Here is a 25,634-nt window from a genome sequence, read left to right as displayed (position 1 = left end):
CATTTAATGCAATCTCTATCAAAATACCAACAACGTTTTTCACAGAGCTAGAACAAACAATCCTAAAATTTGTATGGAACCACAAAAGACCCCAAATAGCCAAAGGAACCTTGAAAAAGAAAAACAAAGCTAGAGGCATCACAGTTCTAGAGTTCAAGTTATATTAAAAGCTGTAGGGATCAAAACAGTATGGTACTGGCACAAAAATAGACACATAGATCAATAGAACAGAATAGAAAACCCAGAAATGAATCCACAACTATATGGTCAATTTATCTTCAACACAACAGGAAGGACTATCCAATGGGGAAAAAGACAATCCCTTCAGCCAACAGTCTTGGGAAAACTGGACAGCAACATGCAAAAGAATGAAATTGGGCCACTCTCTAACACCATACACAAAAATAAATCCAAAATGGATAAAAGACCTAAATGTGAGAGTTGAAATCATAAAAATCCTGGAGTAGAACACAGGCAGTAACCTCTCTGACATTGGCCATAGCGACTTCTTTCTAGATATGTCTCTAGAGGCAAGGGAAATAAAAGCAAAAATAAACCATTGGGACTTCATCAAAATGAAAAGCTTCTGCGCAGCAAAGGAAACAATCAACAAAACTAAAAAGCAACCTACAGATTGGGAGTAGATATTTGCAAATGACATATCTGATGAAGGGTTACTATCCAAAATCTATAAAGAACTTATAAAACTCAACATCCCAAAAATGAATAATTCAACTTAAAAATGGGCAGAAGACATGAATAGACATATTTCCAAAGAAGACATCCAAATGGCTAACAGACACATGAAAAGATGTTCAACATCACTCAGCATGAAAATGAAAACTATAATGAGGTATCACTTCACACGTGTCAGAATGGCTAAATCAACAACACAAGAAACAACAGGTGTTGGTGAGAATATGGAAAAAGGGGAACACTCCTGCACCATTGGTGGGAATGCAAGCTGGTGCAGCCACTCTGGAAAACAGTATGGAGGTTCCTCAAAAAGTTGAAAATAGAACTACCCTATGATCCACCAATTGCACTACTAGATATTTACCCAAAGATACAAAAATGCTAATTCAAATGGATACATGCACCCCAATGTTTATGGCAGCATTATATACAATAGCCAAATTATGAAAACAGCCTGTGTCCATCAACTGATGAATGCATAAAAAAGATGTGGTATATATGTACAATGGAATATTATGCAGCCATAAAAGGAATGATATCTTGCCATTTGCAACAAAATGGATGGAGCTAGAATATTGTGCTAAGCAAAATAAGTCAGAGACAAATACCATGTGATTTCATTCATATGTGGAATTTAAGAAACAAAACAAATAAGCAAAGGGACCAAAAAAAGAGAGAGAGGCAAGCAAACCAAGAAACAGTCTCAACTATGGAGAACAAACTGATGGTTACCAGAGGGGAGGTAGGTGGGGGGGGTGGGTTGAATAGGTGATGGGGATTAAGGAATGCACTTGTGATGAGTAATCAGTGTTGTATCAAACTGTTGAATCTCTATATTGTACACCTTGAAACTAATATTACACTGTATGTTAACTAACTGGAATTCAAATAAAAATTTAAAAAACAACACAAACAAAAAGAATGTAATATAGATAAGAATATAATCTATAGAATATAGAATACTACACAGTAATTAAAAATAACCAAAAAGTTCTACTGTCAGTATCTGTGTGAAAAGATATTTATAGAAACAAGATTTGCTTTTATTTTTTTTATTTTTTTTTTAAAGATTTTATTTATTTGACAGAGAGAGACACAGCGAGAGAGGGAACACAAGCAGGGGGAGAGGGAGAGGGAGAAGTAGGCCTCCCGCGGAGCAGGGAGCCTGATTCGGGGCTCAATCCCAGGACGCTGGGATCATGAGGTGAGCAGAAGGCAGACACTTAAAGACTGAGCCACCCAGGTGCCCCAAGATTTACTTTTAAATGATTCAATACACTGTGAATAGTATGGTGCTAATATTACATTAGCCCCCCCCCCATTATCCACAGGAGATACCTTCTAAGACCCCCACTGGATGCCTGAAACCATGGATAGTACCAAAACTTATATACACTGTTTTTCCCTATAATAAAGTTTAGTTTATAAATTAAGCACAATAAGGTATTAACAACAATAATGATAAAACAATTATAACAATGTACTGCAATAAAAGTTATATGAATGTAATTTCTCTCTCTCTCTCAAAATATCTCATTGTGCTGTATCCTTCTTGTGATGACATGAGAAGATAAAACGCCTACATGAAGAGATGAAGTGAGGTGAATGACAGGCATTGTAACATAGCCTAGGCTACAACTGACCTTTTCACTATACGTCAGAAGGAGTATCATCTGCTTTTAGATTGTGGTTGACCTCAGGGTAACTGAAACTGTGGAAAGCAAAACTGCAGATAAAGGGACTACTGTATATTTTCTAAGTCCTTGATAGTGATACCATTAAAATACTGCATTTAGAAAGAATTTTTTTTAGGGGGGGGGAGGGACAGCCTCCCAAGCAGACTCCATGCTGGGATTCAATCTCATGCGGGAGCTCCATCTCACAACCCTGAGATCATGACCTGAGCTGAAATCAAGAGTCAAACACTCAACTGACTGAGCCACCCAAGAACCCCAAGAAATTTTTTAAAGGAATTTTTTTCTTTTATTGAAGAATATTTGATATAAAATATTTTAGTGCTTTCAGATGTACATAGTGACTTGATATTTATATACATTATTATATGGTCACCACAATTAGTCTGGTTACTATCTGTCAGAATTCAAAGTTGTTGCAATATTATTGACTATCCTCCCTATGCTGTACAGTAAATCCCCCCATCTTATTTATTTTATAACTGGAAGAATGTACTTGTTAATTCTTTTCACCTATTTCATCTTCCTCCTTCCACACACTCCCCTCTGGCAATCATGACTATGTTCTTGATGTTCGTGAGTCTGTTTCTGTTTGGTTTTGTTTGTTAATTTGTTTTGATTTTTAGATTCCACATATAAGTGAAACCACATGGTATTTGTCTTTCTCTAACTTATTTCACTTTTTGTACTCTCTAGTTCCATTCATATTGCAAGTGACAAAATTTTAGTCTTTTTTTATGACTGAATAAAACTCCATTGTATGTATATGTGTGTGTATATATACATATATATGTATATGTATACCATATATTCCTTATTCATTCATTTATCAATGAACACTTGGGTTGCTTACATATATTGCATATTACAAATTATGCTGCAATAAATATAGGTGTGCATATATCTTTTTGAATTAGCGTTTTTGTTTTCTTTGTGTAAATACCCATTATTGGAATTATTGGATCACCTGGTATTTCTATTTTTAATTTTTTGAGGAACCTCCATGCTGTTTTCCACAGTGGATGTACCAACTGACATTCCCACTAAGAGTGCATGGTTTCTTTTTCTCCACATCCTCAACCACTTACTATTTCTGGTCTTTTAAATTTTAGCCATTCTAACAAGTGTAAAGTGATATCCCATTGTGGTTTTGATTTTCATTTCAATGCGATTTTTTTTAAATTTCTTTTTCTGAAAGATCACTATTAGTGTATAGAAACACAACTGATTTCTTCATATTGATTTTGTATCCTGAAACATATTTGCATTTCCCTTATGGCTTTCATTTCCTTACTGACTTTGCTTATTAGTTCTAATAGCTTTTATGGAGGAGGCTTTAGGGTATTCTACATATAGTATTATGTCATATTCAGATAATGAATTTTACTTCTTCCTTTAGTTTAGATGCCTTTCGGTTATTTTTCTTGCCTAATTGTTGTCGCTAAAACTTTCCATACTACATTGAATAAAAGTGGCAAAAGTGGGCAACCTTGTCTTATTCCTGATCTTGGAAGAAAGACTTTAGCTCTTCATTATTGAGGTATATTACCTGTGTGGGTTTGTCATATATAGCCTATATTACGTTGAGGTATGTTCCCTCTGTAATACGTATTGAGAGGTGTTTTTTTTTTTTAATTATCAATGGATGTTGAATTTTGTCAAGTGCTTTTTTTGTATTTATTGAGATGATCATATGATTTTTACCCTTTGCTTTGTTAATGTGGTATATCACATTAATTAAGTTGTGGATATTGAACCATCTTTGCAAACCTGAAATAAATTTCACTTGATCATGTTGTATGGTTCTTTTAATGTATTGTTGAATTCAGCCTGCTAATATTTTGTTGAACACTTTTACATCTATGTTCATTAGGGTTATTGGTGTGTAATTTTCTTTATTTTGTAGGGTTTTTGTTTAGGTATCAGAGTAATGCTAGCCTTGTGGAATGTGTTTGGAAGCATTCCCTTCTCTTCAATTTTTTGGAATAGTTTAAGTACTAACCCTTCTTTAAATGTTTGGTAGAATTTGGTGTGCCTGAATGGTGCAGTTGGCTGAGTGTTGGACTCTTGGTTTTGGCCCAGGTCATGATCTCAGGGTCCTGGAATCACATCTGGCTCCATGCTCAGGGCGGAGTCTGCTTGGGATTCTCTCTCTTTTGTCTTCTGCCCCTCCTCCCTCAAATAAATAAATAAATCTTTAAAAAATAAATGTTTGGTAGAATTCACCAGTGAAGCTGTCTAATCCTGGGCTTTTGTTTTTTGGGATTTTTTTGATTAATGATTTAATTTCATTACTAAGTAATTTTGTCTATTCAGATTTTCTAATTACTTCCTGATTCAGTTTTGGAAGATTATATGTTTCTAGGAATTTACCCATGTCTTCTAGGTTGAAAAGTTTGTTGGTGTGTAATTGTTCTAAGGTTGTCTTATGATCCTTTGTATATCTGTGGTATTGGTTGTAACTTCTCCACTTTCATTCTGATTTTATTTGGGTACTCTCTCTTTTTCAAAGATTCTAATTATTTATTTATTTGAGAGAGAGAGAGAGTGAGAGAGAACAAGCAGTGGGAGCGGCAGAGGGAGTTACAAAGGGAGAGGGAGAAGCAGGCTCCCCACTGAGCAGGGAGCCCAATGCGTGGCTCAATCCCAGGACCCTGGGATCATGACCCAAGCCAAAGGCAGGCACTCAACGAACTAAGCCACCCAGGCGTCCCTATGTACTCTCTCTCTCTCTCTCTTTTTTTTTGATGAGTTTAAAGGTTTATTGATTTAGTTTATCTTTTCAAAGGAGCAGCTCTTAGTTTTATTGATCTTTTCTATTTCTTTTTTAGTCTCTAGTTCATGTATTTCCACTCTGATCTTTATTATTTCCTTTCTTTTTTTTAATTTTGGGATTTTTGTTCTTTTTCTAGTTTCTTCATGTATAGATTGTTTATTTCAGATTTTTATTGTTTCTTGAAATGGGCTTGTATCACTATAAACTTCCTTCTTAAAACTTCTTTATGCTCCATCCCATAGATTTTAGAATATTATAATTCCCATTTGTCTTAAGGTACTTTTTTACTTCCTCTTTGATTTCTATGTTGACCCATTGTTTGTTTAGTAGCATGTTCTTGAGTCTTCATATGTTTGTGTTTTTTCTATTTTTCTTCTTGAAAAAAATTTTTTTTTTTAGTTTTATACCATTGTGGTCAGAAAAGATGCTTTATATGATTTCCTTCTTCTTAAATTTATTCAGAATTGCTTTGTGGCCTAACATGTAATATATACTGGAGAATGTTCTATATGCACTTGAGAAGAATGTGTACTCTGCTGTTTGGGGGTTGAATATTCTGTTATAGCTATTAAGTGCATATAGTCTATTATGTTGTGTAAGGCCACTGTTTCCTTATTAATTTTCTGTCTGGATGATCTATCCATTAATGTGAGTGTTCTGTTAAAGTCTCCTACTATTAGAGGCAAAGGAGGGGGGCAAGGTGGCAGCAGAGTAGGGGACCTTGTTTCATCTGGTCCCTCGAATTTAGCTGGATATCTATCAAACCATTCTGAACACACACGAATTCAACCTGATACATAATAAAATTTATCTGGATCTCTATAAACAGAAAAAAACTACTTTTTGCAAGGTAGGAGGGTGTGGAACCTTGAATCTTCACGGGAAATATCAGAAGATAAATGGAGGGGAGAGGGAGCCTCCATAAGTTGGCCACCAGAAAGTGATATAACACCCGAAGCAAAAAATCGGGACCCTTAGAAATCTGCTTCAGTGAGAGACATCCCTCTCTGAAAAGGGCACAGGGGATGAATAGGGCAAAATTCTAGGTGGATCATTGTGGTCTCAGGATTCCAGGAGACTCAGAAAGTATGGGGGAGCCTGAACCGATAGAGTGCCCAAGCAATGGAGCGGGAGACTGATTATGGTCAGCAAGCCCAGAAGGGACTCTCAGCTCTGGTCACCATAAACTGCGAGCCAGGCCAATAGGGAGATTGCTCTCTGCCTGACCACCCTGACAAGGACTAGAAGGTGCAGGCTGCTTAACATCCTAGGGAAGATATAAAACGGCTTATGCCCAAGACAGGGCAACAGCTCTCAGGGCAGTGTGGCCCACGAAAGAACACAGGGGTGGCACCCAGCCATGACCTGGGAGCCGCGGAAGAGGGTGCATGTGTGAGCCCATGGTCACTCGCAATTGCAAAGTCACAAAGCGCAGAGATGCTGGAGGGTCCCTGTAACTCCCCCGGGAGAGGTGCAGCAGGCGCGAACCATGGGATTCAGTGGTTTGGTGCACAAAGAGGCTGTGCCCACAACTGGAGAACAGCTCTCAGGGTGGTGTGACCCCTGGAAGGACACTGGGGCAGCAGCCAGCCATGACCTGGGAGCTGTGGAAGAGGTTGCATGAGCGACCACCGCTAGCAATTGCAAAGTCACAAAGCACAGAGATACTGGCGGGTCCCCAGAATTCCCCCGGGAGACTTGTAGCATGTGCAAATAGCATGAGTCTATGGAGTTTGGTACACACAGATGTGGAGAAAGTTTAACCTGGAGGGTTTATTGAAGAAAGGGGACCGCGACCTTGTGACTCTGTGCCAGAGATTCCTGAACAGCCGTATTTGTTATGACCCTCTAAAGAGAAGCAGAAAGCTGCCTGGGAACAAAATCCACACAGATGACCAGCTCACGTTAAGCTCATCCCCCTGACAAGGGGTGGGGCAACTCCACCCAGGCATCCTTTCTGATGGCTGATTTATATTCCATTGTATATATGGACCACATCTTCTTTATCCATTCATCTGTTGAAGGGCATCTTGGCTCCTTCCACAGTTTGGTTATTGTGGACATTGCTGCTATGAACATTGGTTGTATGTGCCCCTTATTTTCACTACATCTGTATCTTTGGTGTAAATACCCAGTAATGCAATTGCTGGGTCATAGGGTAGCTCTATTTTTAACATCTTGAGGAACCTCCATACTGTTTTCCAGAGTGGCTGTACCAGCTTGCGTTCCCACCAACAGTGAAAAGGATTCCTCTTTCTCCACATCCTCTCCAACATTTGTTGTTCCCTCTCTTGTCAATTTTAGCCATTCTAACTGGTGGTAGGTGGTATCTCATGGTTTTGATTTGTATTTCCCTGATGGCAAGTGATGTGCAGCATTTTTTCATGTGTCTGTTAGCCATTTGAATGTCTTCTTTGGAGAAGTATCTGTTAGTGTCTTCTGTCCATTTCTTGACTGGATTATATGGTTTTTGGGTGTTGAGCTTGAGAAGCTCTTTACAGATCTTGGATACTAGCCCTTTATCTGATATGTCATTTGCAAATATCTTCTCTCATTCCCTGGGTTGCCTCTTAGTTTTGTTGACTGTTTCCTTTGCTGTTCAGAAGCTTTTTGTCTTTTTTTTTTCTTTTTTTTCATAGAACATACATGCTTTTATTTCTATGGGCTAGGTCCCCAAGAAAGGGACTGTTGGCTATTGTCAGATTATTTTCCAGAAAGTGTGATTCTAACATTTCTACCAGCAGTATTGGAGAGTACTCTGATCACATATCTCTAAAAGGAATATATCTTCTTTATTTTTTGCCAGGCTGCTGGTAAAAGGATTATTTCATTGTTATCTTAATTTGCATTTTATCTTGATGAAGTCCCAATAGTTCATTTTTGCTTTTGTTTCCTTTGCTTTTAGAGGTATGTCTTGCAAGAAGTTGCTGTGCCCAAGGTCGAAGAGGTTGCTGCCTGTGTTCTCCTCTAGGATTTTGGTGGATTCCTGTCTCACATTTAGGTCTTTCATCCATTTTGAGTTTATCTTTGTGTATGGTGGGAGAAATTGGTCCAATTTTCCCAGCACCATTTATTGAAGAGACTGTCTCTTTTCCATTGGATATTTTTTTCCTCTTTTGTCGAAGATTAGTTGACCATGGAGTTGAGGGTCCATTTCTGTGCCCTCTATTCTGTTTCATTGATCTATGTGTTTGTTTTTGTGCCAATACTATGCTGTCTTGATGATCACAGCTTTGTTATATAGCTTGAAGTCAGACATTGTGATGCTCCCAGCTTTGGTTTTCTTTTCCAACATTCCCCTGGTTATTTGGGTTCTTTTCTGGTTCCATACAAATTTTAGGATTGTTTGTTCCAGCTGTGTGAAAAACATCAGTGGTGTTTTGATAGGGATTACATTGAATGTGTAGATTGCTCTGGGCAGGATAGACATTTTCACAATGTTTATTCTTCCAGTCCGTGAGCATGGAATGTTTTTCCATCTCTGTGTGTCTTCCTCAATTTCTTTCATAAGTGTTCTGTAGTTTCTAGTGTACAGATCCTTTACCTCTTTGGTTAAGTTTATTCCTAGGTATCTTATGGTTTTTGGTGCAATTATAAATGGGATGGATTCTCTTTCTTCAGTCACATTGTTAGCATATAGAAATGCAACTGGTTTTTGTGCATCAAATTTGTATCCTGCCACATTGCTGAGCTGCTGTCCCCTACAACAGGTTCTTGAATTTGTTCTGGTAATCCCTTAGGTAGATCCTAATCCTGGTTGTAGATTTCAAAGGCCCAAAGTGTGATAGACTTTATTGGAAACCAGATCAAAAAGTGTGACAGCTATAAACACATGGGGACTATGGCTGCTCGTAGGTTTGGGGTAGCAGAAAAAAACCAATGAAATAAATTATCACAAAACCAAAAGAAAAATATATAACAAAAAAACAGTGTACTAAAAAAGGAGTGTGGCAATAATGCTTTGGCCTTGAGAATCCACTTGGCACAACAACAGCTTAAGGAACTTGGCAATAGAGCAATTATATGTTTTAAATAACAGGAACCATAGCCCAGGAGACTAGTTTAGCTTTAGAAATTTCAGAAGGCAAACCAGAAGATTATCAAGAAATAAAGGTAGAGAAGGTAATACCTTAGAGTTCAAATTCAGCTTACATTAAAAGGAAAAGAAGGATGTACTCCCAAAGATGTCCCTAGGCCTGGAAACGTTTTGATATGAGACTAGGAAAGGGGAGAGTATATTTTCTGTTATTAAGTCAAGGAAGATAACTCAGATCTAAGAGATTTAACAGAAAAGGAAAAATATGAGAAGAACTGGAATGACCTCCCTTACCCTACCCCCTCTTGCAAGGGAACCCACATCCAGAAAACTATTTAGGTGCCCTCTGAAAACTGCAAAGTGTCATAATAAGAGCAGATTATAATCCTTTTGATGACTGATTATAAAATATTCAGAAAAAAATCAAGAGAGAAAGATCATGATGAACAGTATAGGATACTTCAAGCATTATTTAGTGAGTTTCACAGTACTTGTCATTGGAGAAGCAGGGGTAGCCTGGACCAGGAGGGAAGATGCTCATGGCACTTAAGGAGTTAGGGCTCCAAGGAAAGGGGAGAAAAGATTAAATCACTAAAGTTGGATTTCAATATATATATGGGTATGGTCTGCATTAGGTAATTGAATGATGCAAAGATACCTCCTAGAAGAAACCACCCTATCCTTCACAGGGGTGTAAATGTGGGTAAGGAGGTTTTATTTGACCAGCAGATGCTTTCTGCAGACCTGGAACTTTTTTTGTCTTTATAACTTTCACAACAGTAGGGATTCCATAAGGATAAACCTGAAGAAGTATGTTTGGAAAACAAATGTCAAGATCACAAAACAAAAAGAAAGGAAAAAAGACAAAAGAGATTGACACAGCAAATAGTGTTATCCTACCCATGCTAGGGAAGACACAAGACCTTAAGAAATAAATAAGGGAAAAACAGAAGGAAGTGGAAGAATTGGAGACATATGCCACTGCTGCTAAGGAAAAAAGAAAGACAGCCAAACGAATGTTGTACTACACGTTACATAAGCCCTAGAAAATTAAAAACCCTAGGGAAAACAAGGTTTCAGGAAAGAAGACAACTGAAAACATACTGGTTCTCACTGAGTAGCACAACTTTTGGAAGCATCAATAACATCAGCTTCCGTTCAGGGATTTTTTGAGGGTGATTTACTTGTTGAGTTATTTGTGAGGACAAGAGGTGACCCTTTTTTTTTTAAGATTTTATTTATCTATTTGTGAGAGAGAGAGAGAGAGAGAGAGAGAGACAGAAAGAGCACAAGCAGGGGGAGAGGCAGGCTCCCTGCTGAGCAAGGAGCCCGACATGGGGCTTGATCCCAGAACCTGGAGATCATGACCTGAGCCGAAGGCAGACGCTTAGCCCGCCCCAAGTGGGGAGCCTTTCTTAAAAGGCAGGTTTTGCAGTCCTAAGGAACATGGAGCAAACAGCAACGACAGCAGCCACTGTGGCACAGAGCTAAACCCTTGAGAGTGGTCGTTAAGCAAAGTGAGAGTGAAAAGGAAAGGATTACATCTTCCTCACCTCCACTCCCTCCCTCAAGGAGGACCTAGTAATATGATTGGCTCAGATCCCTTGAACCACATTTGCTAGTGTGTTTGGGTTGGTCACTATGGGTTAAAAGGTTATATACTGCAGATGACTTTCTCTTTAGTGCTTTTCTGTCATTTAGAGAAATTAAAACACTAAGCAGAGTCTCCTGCATGCCCAGCCATTTTGCTTTCTAGCCTCCTTCACTTGGTATTTCAGGTACTTAATAGTTCTTATCAATTCAGTGGTCAATTACTAATAAGACTGAGGCTTGACAGGAAAAAGTGAAACTATTTTTGGACTTTCAGCTTAAGTTATGTACTAAAATCCAGCTTTAACAGATAGCCCTGTACCTGAGTACTGGGCACTAACTCCAGTAATCACAAAGTAGTGTTTTAATTCCTATCTATCCTTGTTCCTTGTGTGTATGGATCCTTTATGGCTCTTATTATGGGAGACATAATGAGGTTAAGTCAAAACATTCCTGAGTATTCCTGAGTCCTTGCCTATAACACCAAATTACTATGATCAAAAACCTTATCCTAGCTTTTAGCAGTCAGGACTTTTAGCATCAGGGCTTACAGGGCTGGCCACATCCATTAGGATATGATCAAGTAACAAACTAGAAATGTGGCAAAATTTGGCCAGTCCCTAGAACCACTGTCACTAATAAATTATTTTCTGATCTCTAGCTAAAACTTGCTGTAGAACCCTTATCATCCCTAGTGCATTCTTTTTATGACCATTTAGTATCTCTCTCTAAAAACCCCACATCAGTGAAATCCCTGTGGAAATGAGTTAGCTTCTTACTGCTAAGCTGATCAATCAATAGCGGGTGGAGGAACAAAAAGTTGATTTCTCAGTAACTGGAAATAGCCTTTCATTGCCATGTCTATTGTTTCATGTGGCTTCTTGCTGGGGAAATGATGGGTGATTTGTTTCTTTATATAGGCTTTCGGGGCGCCTGGGTGGCTCAGTTGGTTAAGCGACTGCCTTCGGCTCAGGTCATGATCCTGGAGTCCCAGGATCGAGTCCCACATCGGGCTCCCTGCTCGGCGGGGAGTCTGCTTCTCCCTCTGACTCTCCCCCCTCTCCTGCTCTCTCTCTCATTCTCTCTCTCAAATAAATAAATAAAATCTTTAAAAAATATATATATATAGGCTTTCTGTACTTCCAATTTTTTTTAAAGATTTTATTTATTTATTTCAGACAGAGAGAATGAGAGAGAGAGAGCACATGAGAGGGGGGACAGTCAGAGGCAGAAGCAGGCTCCCTGCCAAGCAGGGAGCCCGATGCGGGACTTGATCCAGGGACTCCAGGATCATGACCTGAGCCGAAGGCAATCGCTTAACCAACTGAGCCACCCAGGCGCCCTTCCAAAATTTTTTATAATGTGTATTCACCACCTTGATAATCAGGAAACTAAAAAAAAAAAAAAAGAAAGAAAGAAAAAGAAAAATCTGGTAAATCGAAGGGGTTGAATTAAGAGAGAGAGAAAGAGAGAGATCTTTACCCATAATTGGGTAAATCTTGGAAATCAAAGCCATAGTCCTCAGGGGAGAACTGTCAATATTGAAATTCTAGGGACGTCTGGGTGGCTCAGTCGTTAAGCGTCTGCCTTCGGCTCAGGTCATGATCCCAGGGTCCTGGGATCAAGTCCCGCATCGGGAAACTGCTTCTCCCTCTCCCATGGGAAACCTGCTTCTCCCTCTCCCACTCCCCCTGCTTGTGCTCTCTGTCTTGCTGTGTCTCTCTCTGTCAAATAAATAAATAAAATCTTTTTTTAAAAATATTGAAATTCTATTATGAGGAATGATGCCTATCATAACAAATGATAAATAATATACTACTTGCATGTTTCACATTTTTAGGCCAACACATTTCTAAATTGTTTTTTCCCAAAACAATTAGTTGCTATCTCAAAGTGTAAACACTCTCTGAAAGACAAAACTAACTTTTAGATTTTATCTTAGTACCCCTCAGTCTTAATTGCCCTTTCTACAGGGGAGAAAGTTATAAAGAGATTATTTTCAATTATCCTGTATGTTCTTCGGGCAAAACATGGTACTTAAAATGTTGGTGAGAGATCCCAGATACCAGTAGAGTACAAGACCCTGATAATCTCAGGATGTAAAACAGGAATAATAACATCTTCCCATAACTGAGCAAGACTGAGTCATATTCCAAAAAGAGTTTTGACATCCAGGAGTAAAAACTTGAGTTTGTTATTATGAACATGCAACAGATTACATCTTTAGCTGATATCAGAAAGAACAATGCCCAATCTAAGTTTGGAGGTCCTTGTTAGTGTGGATAAAGAATCAGTTGGGCTACATTGCATTCCTAGAAGACAGAGTCTCTGGAGTGGCCTCAGAATTCTTCAACTTGTTGTCTTTCACCAAGTAAAGATGAGGCAGCCCTCATTCTCATCATTGAAGGTAAGATGGGCTCTCTGGTTTTCATGAGGGCCTGTGATATGGTCTTCCTTGACTGTTTTTTAAATCAACTTACCAGTTTTTTATGTCTATGGTTCAATGAACATTGAGAAATATATACATCCATGTAACTGCCACCCCAATAAAAAAATAGAATATTTTTATCACTCCAATATATTGCTTCATGCTCCTTATCCAACTCCCAGCCTCAGGAAGCCACTGATCTGTTTTTGGCCATAACTGGTTAGTTTTATCTTTTCTAGAATTCCAGTAGGTGAAGTCATGCAGTATGTACTGTTTTATGTCTGGCTTTTTAAATTCAGCATAATTTTTTGAGATTCATCCATATTGTTTTTTTCATCCATGTTGTTATATGTATTAGTATTCATGCTTTTTAAAAACAGGTTTGTTGGAATATTATTTATGTACCACGAAATAGATAAACCATGATACATTCATTTGATGGGATACTGTACAGCAACAAAAAAGGAATAAACTAGGGAGAGGATTTACCAAGTTCTTCACTCCACCATTCTGAAAGTTTAACTCCTTCCATTTCATCACTTTATATTGCTGTATATTTCATTTTTGTATGTGTATGGTGTGAGGTAGAGGTCATAGTTTGCTTTTTCCCCCATACAGATATCCAGCTATTCCAGTACTATTTATTGAAAAAATTATCAGTTCTCTATTGAATTTCCTTTATTCTTATTTTAAAAAGATTTGTTTATTTATTTGAGAGAGTGAGAGAGCACAAGTGGGAGGGGCAAAGAGAGAGATAATCTCAAGCACACTCCATATTGAGCATGTTGCCCAACGCAGAGCTCAATCTCACAACCTGAGCTGAAACCAAGAGTCAGATGTTTAACCAACTATGCCACCCAGGTGCCCCTCCTTTGTACTTTTGTCAAAAATCAAGTGAAATAAAAAATCACATATTCAACAAAAAATGTAGAGATAACTTTCTAAACAGTGAGAAAACAAAGAACCCTATTTTTTAATGGACAAGAGACTTAAACAGATGTTTCACCAAAGAAAATATACAGTTGGCAAACACACACAAGAAAAGATGTTCAGGGGCGCCTGGGTGGCTCAGTTGGTTAAGCGACTGCCTTCAGCTCAGGTCATGATCCTGGAGTCCCGGGATCGAGTCCCGCATCGGGCTCCCTGCTCGGCAGGGAGTCTGCTTCTCCCTCTGACCCTCCTCCCTCTCATGCTCTCTGTCTCTCATTCTCTCTGTCTCAAATAAATAAATAAAATCTTTAAAAAAAAAAAAGATGTTCAACATTAATAGCCATTAGTAAAATCCAAACTAAGAACACAGATGGGGGTGCCTGGGTAGCTCAGTCAGTTAAGCATCTGACTTCGGCTCAGGTCATGATCTCAGAGTCCTGGGTTCAAGCCCCATTTCTGGTTCCACGTTCAGCAGGGAGTCTGTTTCTCCCTCTCCCTCTGCTTCTTCCCCTGCTCATGCTCCCTCTCACTCTCTCTCTCAAATAAATAAAATCTTTTTAAAAAAACAAAAACAAAAAAGTACACAGAAAATGTACAAATGACTAAAAAGCATATGCAAACATTCATCACTTATCAGAGAAGTGCAAATAAAGACCATTACATATCTACCAGGTGGCTAAAATAAAAAATATTTATAATGGCAAATGCTGGTGAGAACACAGAGAATATTGATAAATGGCAAATGCTGGTGAGGATGCACCAGCGTAAGGATTCCCCTATATTGATGATGGGAATGTAAAATGATACAGCCACTCTAGAAAATATTACAAAAGTTTTGTAAAACATTATATAGAGGATTACTTCCAGAATGGAGGCATGAAATGCTCCATGAACCCTCTTCCCAGAAAAACAACCATAACTGGTGAAGATTATTTTTAAAAAACAACCATTTAAAATCTCTGGAAATGTTCCTAAGGGTATAGAGCAAAGGAAAAGATATTTATTCAAGAAAATGTACTAAATCTTGGTAAAAGCAGTGAGAATCTAAGCTCGGTGCCATAAGCTCTACTGTGGACAAGTAAATCAAAAATGATGGGGTTTGTTTCCAGGAGGGGTAGGCAACCAGCATTTCTCAATTTCCCAGATTCATGTAGCAGCTCTATTCCAACCAAGTTGAGAGGATGGGGTTTCTTTCTCCCAACCAGACTTAACTAATAGTATGGAAGCTCTAACCTAGGCATGGCAGGCCAAAAACATTTGTCATCTATCACCCTCACCCCAGCTGACTTACAGGATATTTTCCACATCAAGAAAGGCAACACAGTAGGCGACCTCTGATACAGGTCACTGTTCCCAACTCCAGCTCTGGAGCGGTAACACAGAGATTTTGTTCAAGGACAGCCATAAGAATAGAGAACTCTGAAACTCTCCCAAAGAGAACTGACTTTATTTGGAGCACGGTGTGGGGAAGTTCAAGCCAAAGGATGCTTTTGAAACACTGGAGATTTTTGTGGTAGGTAACTAAAAGGCTAGTAGCTTCATGAGACCACACTAAATTAACTGTAGACCAATTTACCAGAGAGACTGAGGGAAAGAGACAACTAAAAAAAACCCTCCTGGAGTCAGAGCAAAACTCAAAGGCTGGCCTCAAAAACTACCTCTGCAAAGGGGTCCAAGTTTAATTGGATCAGACTGAGGAGCAATGTATGCCACAGTGCATTGTTAAAACAGTAGAGCAATTAGCCGGCAATTAGTGGTGCCTAACAGTGCTCTGTTTTACCAACAAAGGCAGACAGCTTAACAGAGAGATTAGAGAAAGAAGCAGAAAGGAGCTCTGCACTGGGTGTTATACGAAAACAATGAATCATGGAACACTACATCAAAAACTAATGATGTAATGTATGGTGATTAACATAACATAATAAAATAAAATTAAAAAAAAAAAGAAAGAAAGGAGCTCTGCAAAACCACTGTCATTTCAGAGTGACTGCATGCATGCCCAAAACTGTGCCTTCTAAGGAATGACATTAGGGTTTGTACATGATAGGAGAAATAGGCTTCACTAAAATAGTACATCCATATCACTAAACAAAAACAAAAACAAGCAAACAATGATAACAATAAACCCTGAGAGAGGGAGGGTCAGTATAGAGTTGCTACAATATATTATCTAAAATATCCCATTTAAGATATAAATATATATTAGAAATGAAAAAAAAAACAGGAAAGTATAACTTGTACACAAGAAAGGAGGCAGAAACTGAAACTGCCAATGAGAGGGTTTTGATGTTAGATTTGGGAAACAAGGATTGCAGATTTGCTATTATAATAAATATACTCAAAGAACTAGAGGGAATTCATATCCAAAATCTATAAAGAACTTATAAAACTCAACACCCCAAAAATGAATAATCCAATTTAAAAATGGACAGAAGACATAAATAGATATTTTTCCAAAGAGGACATACAGGTAGCCAACTGACATATGAAAAGATGCTCAACATCACTCATCATCAGGAATTGCACTACTAGGTATTTACCCAAAGGATACAAAAATACCGATTCAAAGGGATACATGCACCCTGATGTTTATAGCAGCAGTATCAACAATAGCCAAACTACGGGAAGAGCCCAAATGTCCATCAACTGATGAATGGATAAAAAAAGATGTGGTGTATATATACAACAGAATATTACTCAACCATTAAAAAGAATGAAGTCTCGTAATTTGCAATGACATGGAAGGAACTAGAAAGTATTATGCCAAGTGAAATAAGTCAGTGAAAGACAAATACAATATGATTTCACTCATGTATAGAATTTAAGAAACAAAACAGATGAACGTAAGGGGAAAAAGAGAGGCAAACCAGGAAACAGGCTCTTAACCATAGAGAACAAACTGAGGGTTACTGGAGGGGAGGTGTGTAGGGGAATGGGTAAAACAGGTGTTGGGGATTAAGGAGTGCTCTTGTGATGAGCACCAGCTATTGTATCAAAGTGTTGAATTACTATATTATATGCCTGAAACTAATATTACACTGTTAACTAACTGGAATTTAAGTAAAAACTAAAAAAAGAAAGAACTAAAGGAAACCTTGCTTAATGAATTAAAGGAAGACGATGTCTCAATACAAAGATAAATTATTTTTTTAAAAATAAAAATTCTGGAGTTTAGAAGTACAATAATAAAAGTGAAAAATTCACTAGAGAGGCTCTAGTAGATTTAAAGACTATATTTAACTGGCAGAAGGAAGAATTAGTGAACTTGAAGATAGATTAATAGAGATTAAGCAATCTTAAGAATAAAGAGAAAAAAGAATACAGAAATGTGAATACAGTTACTTCTCCCCCGGACTCCTTGGTAGTCTGTCAGCTGGAGAACCTTGTCGCCGTCCCCTCGCATGCTCCCACCCCGAGGAACCCTATAAGTCTCAGTCATGCGTGAGTACTTCTCCATCCAGGAGGGCCAGGCTGGAGTCCAGATCGGCAACGCCTGCTGGGAGCTCTATTGCCTGGAACACGGCATCCAGCCCGATGGCCAGATGCCAAGCGACAAGACCATCGGGGGAAGAGATGACTCCTTCAACACCTTCTTCAATGGGATGGGGCACTGGCAAACATGTGCCCAGGGCCGTGTTTGTAGACCTGGAACCCACGGTCATTGATGAAGTTTGCACCGGCATCTACCGGCAGCTCTTCCACCCTGAGCAGCTCATCACCGGCAAGGAGGACGCTGCCAACAACTACGCCCGAGGGCACTACACCATTGGCAAGGAGATCATTGACCTTGTCTTGGACCTCATTCGGGAGCTGGCTGACCAGTGCAAGGTCTTCAGGGCTTCTTGGTTTTCCACAACTTTGGAGGGGGAACTGGTTCCGGGTTCACCTCCCTGCTGATGGAACATCTCTCTGTCGATTATGGCAAGAAGTCCAAGCTGGAATTCTCCATTTACCCAGCTCCCCAGGTTTCCACAGCTGTAGTTGAGCCCTACAACTCCATCCTCACTACCCACACCACCCTGGAGCACTCTGATTGTGCCTTCATGGTAGACAATGAGGCCATCTATGACATCTATTGTAGAAGCCTCGATATTGAATGCCCAACCTACACTAACCTAAACCTCCTTATTAGCCAGATTGTGTCCTCCATCAGTGCTTCCCTCAGATTTGATGGAGCCCTGAATGTTGATCTGACGGAATTCCAGACCAACCTGGTGCCCTATCCCCGCATCCACTTCCCTCTGACCACCTACGCCCCCGTCATCTCTGCTGAGAAAGCGTACCATGAACAGCTGACTGTAGCAGAGATCACCAATGCATGCTTTGAACCAGCCAACCAGATGGTGAAATGTGACCCTTGGCATGGTAAATACATGGCTTGCTGACTGTTGTACCGGGGCGACGTGGTTCCCAAAGATGTCAATACTGCCATTGCCACCATCAAGACCAAGCGTACCATCCAGTTTGTGGACTGGTGCCCCACTGGCTTCAAAGTGGGCATTAATTACCAGCCTCCCTCTGTGGTGCCTGGTGGAGACCTGGCCAAAGTACAGCGAGCTGTGTGCATGCTGAGCAACACCACAACCATCACTGAGGCCTGGGGTCACCTGGACCACAAGTTTGACCTGATGGATGCCAAGCGTGCCTTTGTTCACTGGTATGTGGGGGAGGGCATGGAGGAAGGAGAGTTTTATGAGGCCCGTGAGGACATGGCTGCACTTGAGAAGGATTATGAGGAGGTTGGAGCGGATAGTGCTGAGGGAGAGGATGAGGGTGAAGAGTATTAACCTGTCTGCTACAATTTTACACTCCATTGTCTTGGGACTGTCTTATTTCTGTTCTGGAAGCTGTCTGTTGTGGCCCTAACTTGTCAATAAAAGTGATGTTTCTGTTTAAAAAAAAAAAGAAATGTATTAAAAGGATCATCCACCACGACCAAGTGGGATTTATCCCCAGGATACAAGGGTGGTTCAACATTCGCAAATCAATCAATGTGATAGAACACATTAATAAGAGGAGGGAGAAGAACCATATGGTCCTCTCAATTGATGCAGAAAAAGCAGTTGACAAAATACAGTATCCTTTCCTGATTAAAACTCTCCAGAGTATAGGGATAGAGGGAACCTTCCTCAAGTTCATAAAATCCATCTATGAAAAACCCACAGCAAATATCATCCTCAATGGGGAAAAGCTGAGAGCCTTTCCCTTAAGATCAGGAACACGTCAAGGGTGCCCACTCTCACCACTGTTGTTCAACATAGTACTAGAAGTCCTAGCAACAGCAATGAGACAACAAAAAGAAATAAAAGGTATTCAAATTGGCAAAGAAGTCAAACTCTCTCTTTTCGCAGATGACATGATACTTTATGTGGAAAACCCAAAGACTCCACCCCCAAATTACTAGAACTCATCCAGCAATTCAGTAATGTGGCAGGAGACAAAATCAATGCACAGAAATCAGTTGCTTTCTTATACACTAACAACGCAACTCTAGAAAGAGAAATTAGAGAAACGATTCCATTTACAATAGCACCAGAAACCATAAGATACCTCGGAATAAACCTAACCAAAGAGGTAAAGGATCTATACTCTAGGAACTACAGAACACTAATGAAAGAAATTGAAGAAGACACAAAAAGATGGAAAAATATTCCATGCTCATGGATTGGAAGAATAAACATTGTTAAAATGTCTATGCTACCCAGAGCAATCTATACCTTCAATGCCTTCCCAATCAAAATTCCAATAACATTTTTCAAAGTGCTGGAACAAACAATCCTAAAATTTGTATGGAATCAGAAAAGACCCCAAATCGGCAAGGAAATGTTGAAAAAGAAAAACAAAGCTGGGGCATCTCGTTGCCCAATTTCAAGCTATATTACAAAGCTGTGATCACCAAGACAGCATGGTACTGGCACAAAAACAGACATATAGATCAATGGAACAGAATAGAGAACCCAGATATGGACCCTCAACTCTATGGTCAAATAATCTTTGACAAAGCAGGAAAAAACATGCAATGGGAAAAAGACAGTCTCTTCAATAAATGGTGCTGGGAAAATTGGACAGCCACGTGCAGAAGAATGAAATTCGACCATTCTCTAACACCATTCACAAAGACAAACTCAAAGTGGATGAAAGACCTCAATGTGAGACAGGAATCCATCAAAATCCTAGAGGAGAACATAGACAGTAACCTCTTTGACATTGCCCACAGCACTTCTTTTAAGATACATCTCCAAAAGCTAGTGAAACAAAAGCAAAAATGAACTTTTGGGACTTCATCAAGATAAAAAGCTTCTGCACAGCAAAGGAAATAGTCAACAAAACAAAGAGGCCACCCACAGAATGGGAGAAGATATTTGCAAATGACACTACAGATAAAGGGCTGGTACCCAAGATCTATAAAGAACTTCTCAGACTCAACACCCAAAAAACAAATAATCAAGTCAAAAAGTGGGCAGAAGATATGAACAGACACTTCTCTGAAGAAGACATACAAATGGCTAACAGACACATGAAACAATGTTCATCATCATTAGCCATCAGGGAAATTCAAATCAAAACCACACTGAGATACCACTTTACACCAGTTGGAATGGCAAAAATGGACAGGGAAAGAAACAACAAATGTTGGAGAGGTTGTGGAGAAAGGGGAACCCTATTACACTGTTGGTGGGAATGCAAGTTGGTACAGCCGCTTTGGAAAACAGTGTGGAGGTGCCTTAAAAACTTAAAAATAGAGCTACCTTATGACCCAGCAATTGCACTCCTGGGTATTTACCCCAAAGACACAGATGTAGTGAAAAGAAGGGCCATATGCACCCCAATGTTCATAACAGCAAGGTCCGCAATAGCCAAACTGTGGAAAGAGCCAAGATGCCCTTCAACAGATGAATGGATAAAGAAGATGTGGTCCATATATACAATGGAATATTACTCAGCCATCAGAAAAGATGAATACCCAACTTTTACATCAACATGGATGGGACTGGAGGAGATTATGCTAAGTGAAATAAGTCCAGCAGAGAAAGTCAATTATCATATTGTTTCACTTATTTTGGAACATAAGGAATAACATGGAGGACATTAGGAGAAGGAAGGGGGAGATGAACCATGAGAGACTATGGGCCTGAGAAACAAACAGGGTTTTAGAGGGGAGGGGGAAGGGGGGATTGGTCGGCCCGGTGATGGGTATTGAGGAGGGCACATACTGCATGGAGCACTGGGTGTTATATGAGAACAATGGATCATGGATCACTACATCAAAAACTAATGATGTGGGCGCCTGGGTGGCTCAGTTGGTTAAGCAACTGCCTTCGGCTCAGGTCATGATCCTGGAGTCCTGGGATCGAGTCCCGCATCGGGCTCCCTGCTCGGCGGGGAGCCTGCTTCTCCCTCTGACCCTCCCCCCTCTCATGTGCTCTCTGTCTCTCTCATTCTCTCTGTCTCAAATAAATAAATAAAATCTTAAAAAAAAAAAACTAATGATGTATTGTATGGTGACTAACATAACATAATAAAATTTTTAAAAAATAAATTAAAAAATAAAAAAAAGAAATGTGAATACAGCCTCAGAGATGTGTACAATAACATTAAGTGCACCAACATATAAGGGAGAAAGAAAAGGAGCACAAAATAATATTCAAATAAATAATGGAGAACAGAAGGAGGATATATTCAAAATGCTGAAAGAAAAAAAATCCTGTAAATCAATAATTGTATAGCCAACAAAGCTATCTTATAAGAATGAAGGCAAAATGAAGACATTACCAAATAAGCAAAAACTGAAAGAATTGATTGTTAGCAAATCTGCTATACAAGAAATATTAAAGGAAGATCCTCAGGTTGGCAGGAAGTGACACCAGGCAAAATCAACTGGTCTAAATATCTCCTGTGAATATAGATACAGAAATCCTCAACAACAACAAAACTAGCAAACTGAATCCAGCAATATATAGAAAGAGTTATATACCACAACCAAATAGGACTTAGCCCAAGAATGCAAGTTTGTTTTAAATATAAAAATTAGTCAATGTAATATACCATATTAATAGAAAGAAGGACAAAAACTACATGATCCATTCAAGAGATGTTGAAAAGCATTTGACAAAATCCAATTACTCTTTCATGATAAAAACACTCAACTCATTAGAAATGGAAGGGAGTTTCCTCAGCATGATAGAGAAGATCTACAAAAAACCCCACAGGTAACGTCATATGTAATAATGAAAAAATGAAAGCTGTCCTAACATCAAGAACAAGACAAAGATGCTCCTCTCATCACTTCTATACAGCACTGTACTGGAAGTTCTAGCCAGGACAATTAGGCAAGAAAATGAAATAAAAGACATGTAGATTTAAAAAGAAGAAGTAAAACTAAATCTGTTTGCAGATGACACAATCTTGTACATAGTAAATTCTAAAGAATTTCCAAAAAACTACTAGAGCTAATGAATGAGTTTATCAATGTACAAAAACCATTGTATTTCTTTACACATAAAACAAACATTTGAAAATGAAATTAAGAAAATTCCTGTTATAATAGCATCAAAATGAATAAAATACCTAGGAATAAATTTAACAAAGAAGTTCAAGATTTGTAAAATGAAAACTACAAAATGTTTTGGAAAGAAATTAAAGAAGACCTAAATATAGAAAGACATCCAATGTTCCTGGATGAAAAGACTTAAATATTAAGATGTCAATGCTCTCCAAGTTGAGCTACATATTCAACATAATCTCCATCAAAATCCCAGCTTGCTTCTTTGCAGAAATTGACAGCTTCATCCTAAAATGCATGTAGATACTCAAGAGATTCAGAATAGCCAAATTAATCTTGAAAAAAGAACAAAATTGAAAGACTCACACTTCCTAATTTCAAAACTTGCTACAAAGCTACAATCATCAAGATAGTGTGGCCCGAGCATACAGGTAAACATGTATCAATGGCATAGAATTGAATGTTCACATATAAACCTTCAAATTTATGGTCAGTTGATTTTTGATGAAAGGAACAGGACAATTCCATGGGGAAAAGTATGTCTTTTCAACAAATAAACTGGGACCATTAGAAGTCCACATGCAAAAGAATAAAGTTGGACCCTTTGCTCAGATCATACATAAAATAAACTCAAAATGTATAAAGTACCTAGATGTAAGAGCTAAAATCCTAAAGCCTTTAGAAGAAAATATAGAAGTAAATCTTTGTGGCCTTGAGTTTGACAAAAGTTTCTTAGATATAAACCAAAAGCCCAAACAACAAAAGACAAAGTAGGTAAGCTGGACTTCAAAAGTAAAAACTTTTGTGCCTCAAAGGACACCATTTAGAACATGAAAAAACAACCCAAATAATGGGATAAAATGTTTGCAAATCATATATCTGATAAAAAAAAAACTGTACCCAGAATATATAAAGGAACTCATAACTCAACAATAACAAGATAAATAACTCAGTTAAACAACAGGCAAATAATCTGAATAGGTATTTCTCCAAAGAAGATAAAGAGCCAAGAAGCACGTGAAAAGATGTTCAACACTTAGTTTTCAGGGAACTGCTAATGAAAACTACAATGAGATACCACTTCCCTCTCAGTAGGATGGCTTTAATGATAATTAAAAAAAAAGACAATTACAAGTATTGGTGAGGATGTATAGAAATGTGAATCTTCATAATATTGCTGGTGGGAATGTAAAATGATTAGACCACTTGGGAAAACAATTTGACAGTTCCTCAAAAAGTAAAACACAGAAGTAGCATATGACCCAGCAATTCCAAGAGAAACTAAACATATGCCCACACAAAAATTTGTAGACAATGTACCTGGCAGCATTATTCATAATTGTGAAAAAAGTGAAAACAAATAAATTGTCCATCAATTGATAAATGGATATACAATATGTGGTATACCTATACAATAGAATATTGCTCAACCATAAAAATGCATAAAATGCTGATACATGCTACAAAATGGATGGACCTCCAAAACATTCTGCTAAGTGAAAGAATCCAGTCACAAAAGACCACATTTGATTCCACTTATATTAAATGAATAAGCAAATCTATGCAGACAGAAAGCAGATTAATGATTGCCTAGGGCTGGAAAAAGGGAATGGGGAACAAGTAGGAGGGAACATGCCAATTAGTATGAGGTTTCTTACTGGGGTGAGGAAAATGTTCTAAAATTAGTGGTGATGGCTACACAACATTGTGGATATACTAAAAACTACTGAACATTTTAAAAGGGTGAATTTTGTGGTATATGAATTATATCTTAAGCTGTTAAAAAAACACCCATATACAGAGGGGTGCCTGAGTGGCTCAGTCTGTTAAGCATCTGCCTTCAGCTCAGGTCATGATCCCAGGGTCCTGGGTCTGAGCCCCACATCAGGCTCCTTGCTCAGTGGGTAGACTGCTTCTCCCTCTCCCTCTGCCTGCCACTCCCCCTGCTTGTGCTTGCTTTCTCTCTCTCTGTCAAGTAAATAAAATCTTTTAAAAACCCATATATAATGAGGAATCAATTAATCAATTATTGTAAGCTAAATAATGCTCCCTCTCCCCCAAGATGCCTACATCCTAAACCTTGAAACCTGAGAATATGTTACTTTGTAACATTGTAAAAGGAGCTTTTCAGAAGTGATAAAGTTAAGGACCTTGAGCTCAGGAGATTATCCTGGATTATTTGTATGGGCCCAACATAATCACCAGGGTCCTTGAAGGAGAGATGCTGATGCATCAGAGTTGAAAGAAAGAGATACGACAACGGAAGCCAAAGTTGAAGTGATGTGCTTTAGAGATGGAAGAAGAGGCCATGCATGACCCAAGGAATGTATGTGGCCTCTAGAAGATGGAAAAGACAAGGGAATGGAGTTCCCTTGCAGCCTCCAGAAGGAATAGTCTTGCTGACACCTTGATTTTAGTCCCATATGACTCATTTCAACCTTCTGACTTCCGAAACTGTAAGATAATAAATTTGTGTTGTTTTAATCTATTAAATTAATGGTAATTTATACAGCAGCAATATAGAAAACTAATATACCATTTCATATCCAATAGATAAGTAAATGGCTAAACAAAAATTGTTAACCATACTAAATGTTGGTGAGAATGTGGAACAACTAGAGATTTCATATGTTTCTGATGGGGATATAAACTGATATAATCACTTTGGAAAAGAGTGGTAATTTCTTATTAAGGTAAAACACATCTATCATGTGATCCAGCCATTTTACTTCTAGGTATTTGCCTAACAGAACTGAAAACATAAGTCCTACAAAGATATATACATGAATATTCATAGCAGTGTTATTAATAACAGCCAAAAAGTAAAGACAACCCAAATGTCCATTAATAGTTATGCAGATAAACAAAATGTGCTATATCTATACAATGGAATACTATTTAGGAATAAAAAGGAACAAACTATAAACACTACAACATGAATAAATCTCAAAATAATTCTGCTGAGTTTTTAAAAAATACCA

At 38.5% G+C, this 25,634-nt stretch overlaps 1 pseudogene; it reads left to right on the top strand.

Moving 5' to 3' along the window:
* Window positions 1-17,564: 17,564 nt before the first annotated feature.
* On the top strand, window positions 17,565-19,059 carry LOC123842186 (tubulin alpha-1C chain-like; annotated as a pseudogene).
* The last annotated feature ends 6,575 nt before the right edge of the window (window positions 19,060-25,634 follow it).

This window comes from Mirounga angustirostris, unplaced genomic scaffold (assembly GCF_029215605.1).
Source record: "Mirounga angustirostris isolate CCGP_5_RB_7025 unplaced genomic scaffold, mMirAng1.0.hap1 SCAF_11, whole genome shotgun sequence".
Classification (NCBI taxonomy): Eukaryota; Metazoa; Chordata; class Mammalia; order Carnivora; family Phocidae; genus Mirounga; species Mirounga angustirostris.
The sequence above is the reverse complement of the archived record's forward strand: the minus strand, read 5'-3'. Positions and strand labels throughout refer to the sequence as shown.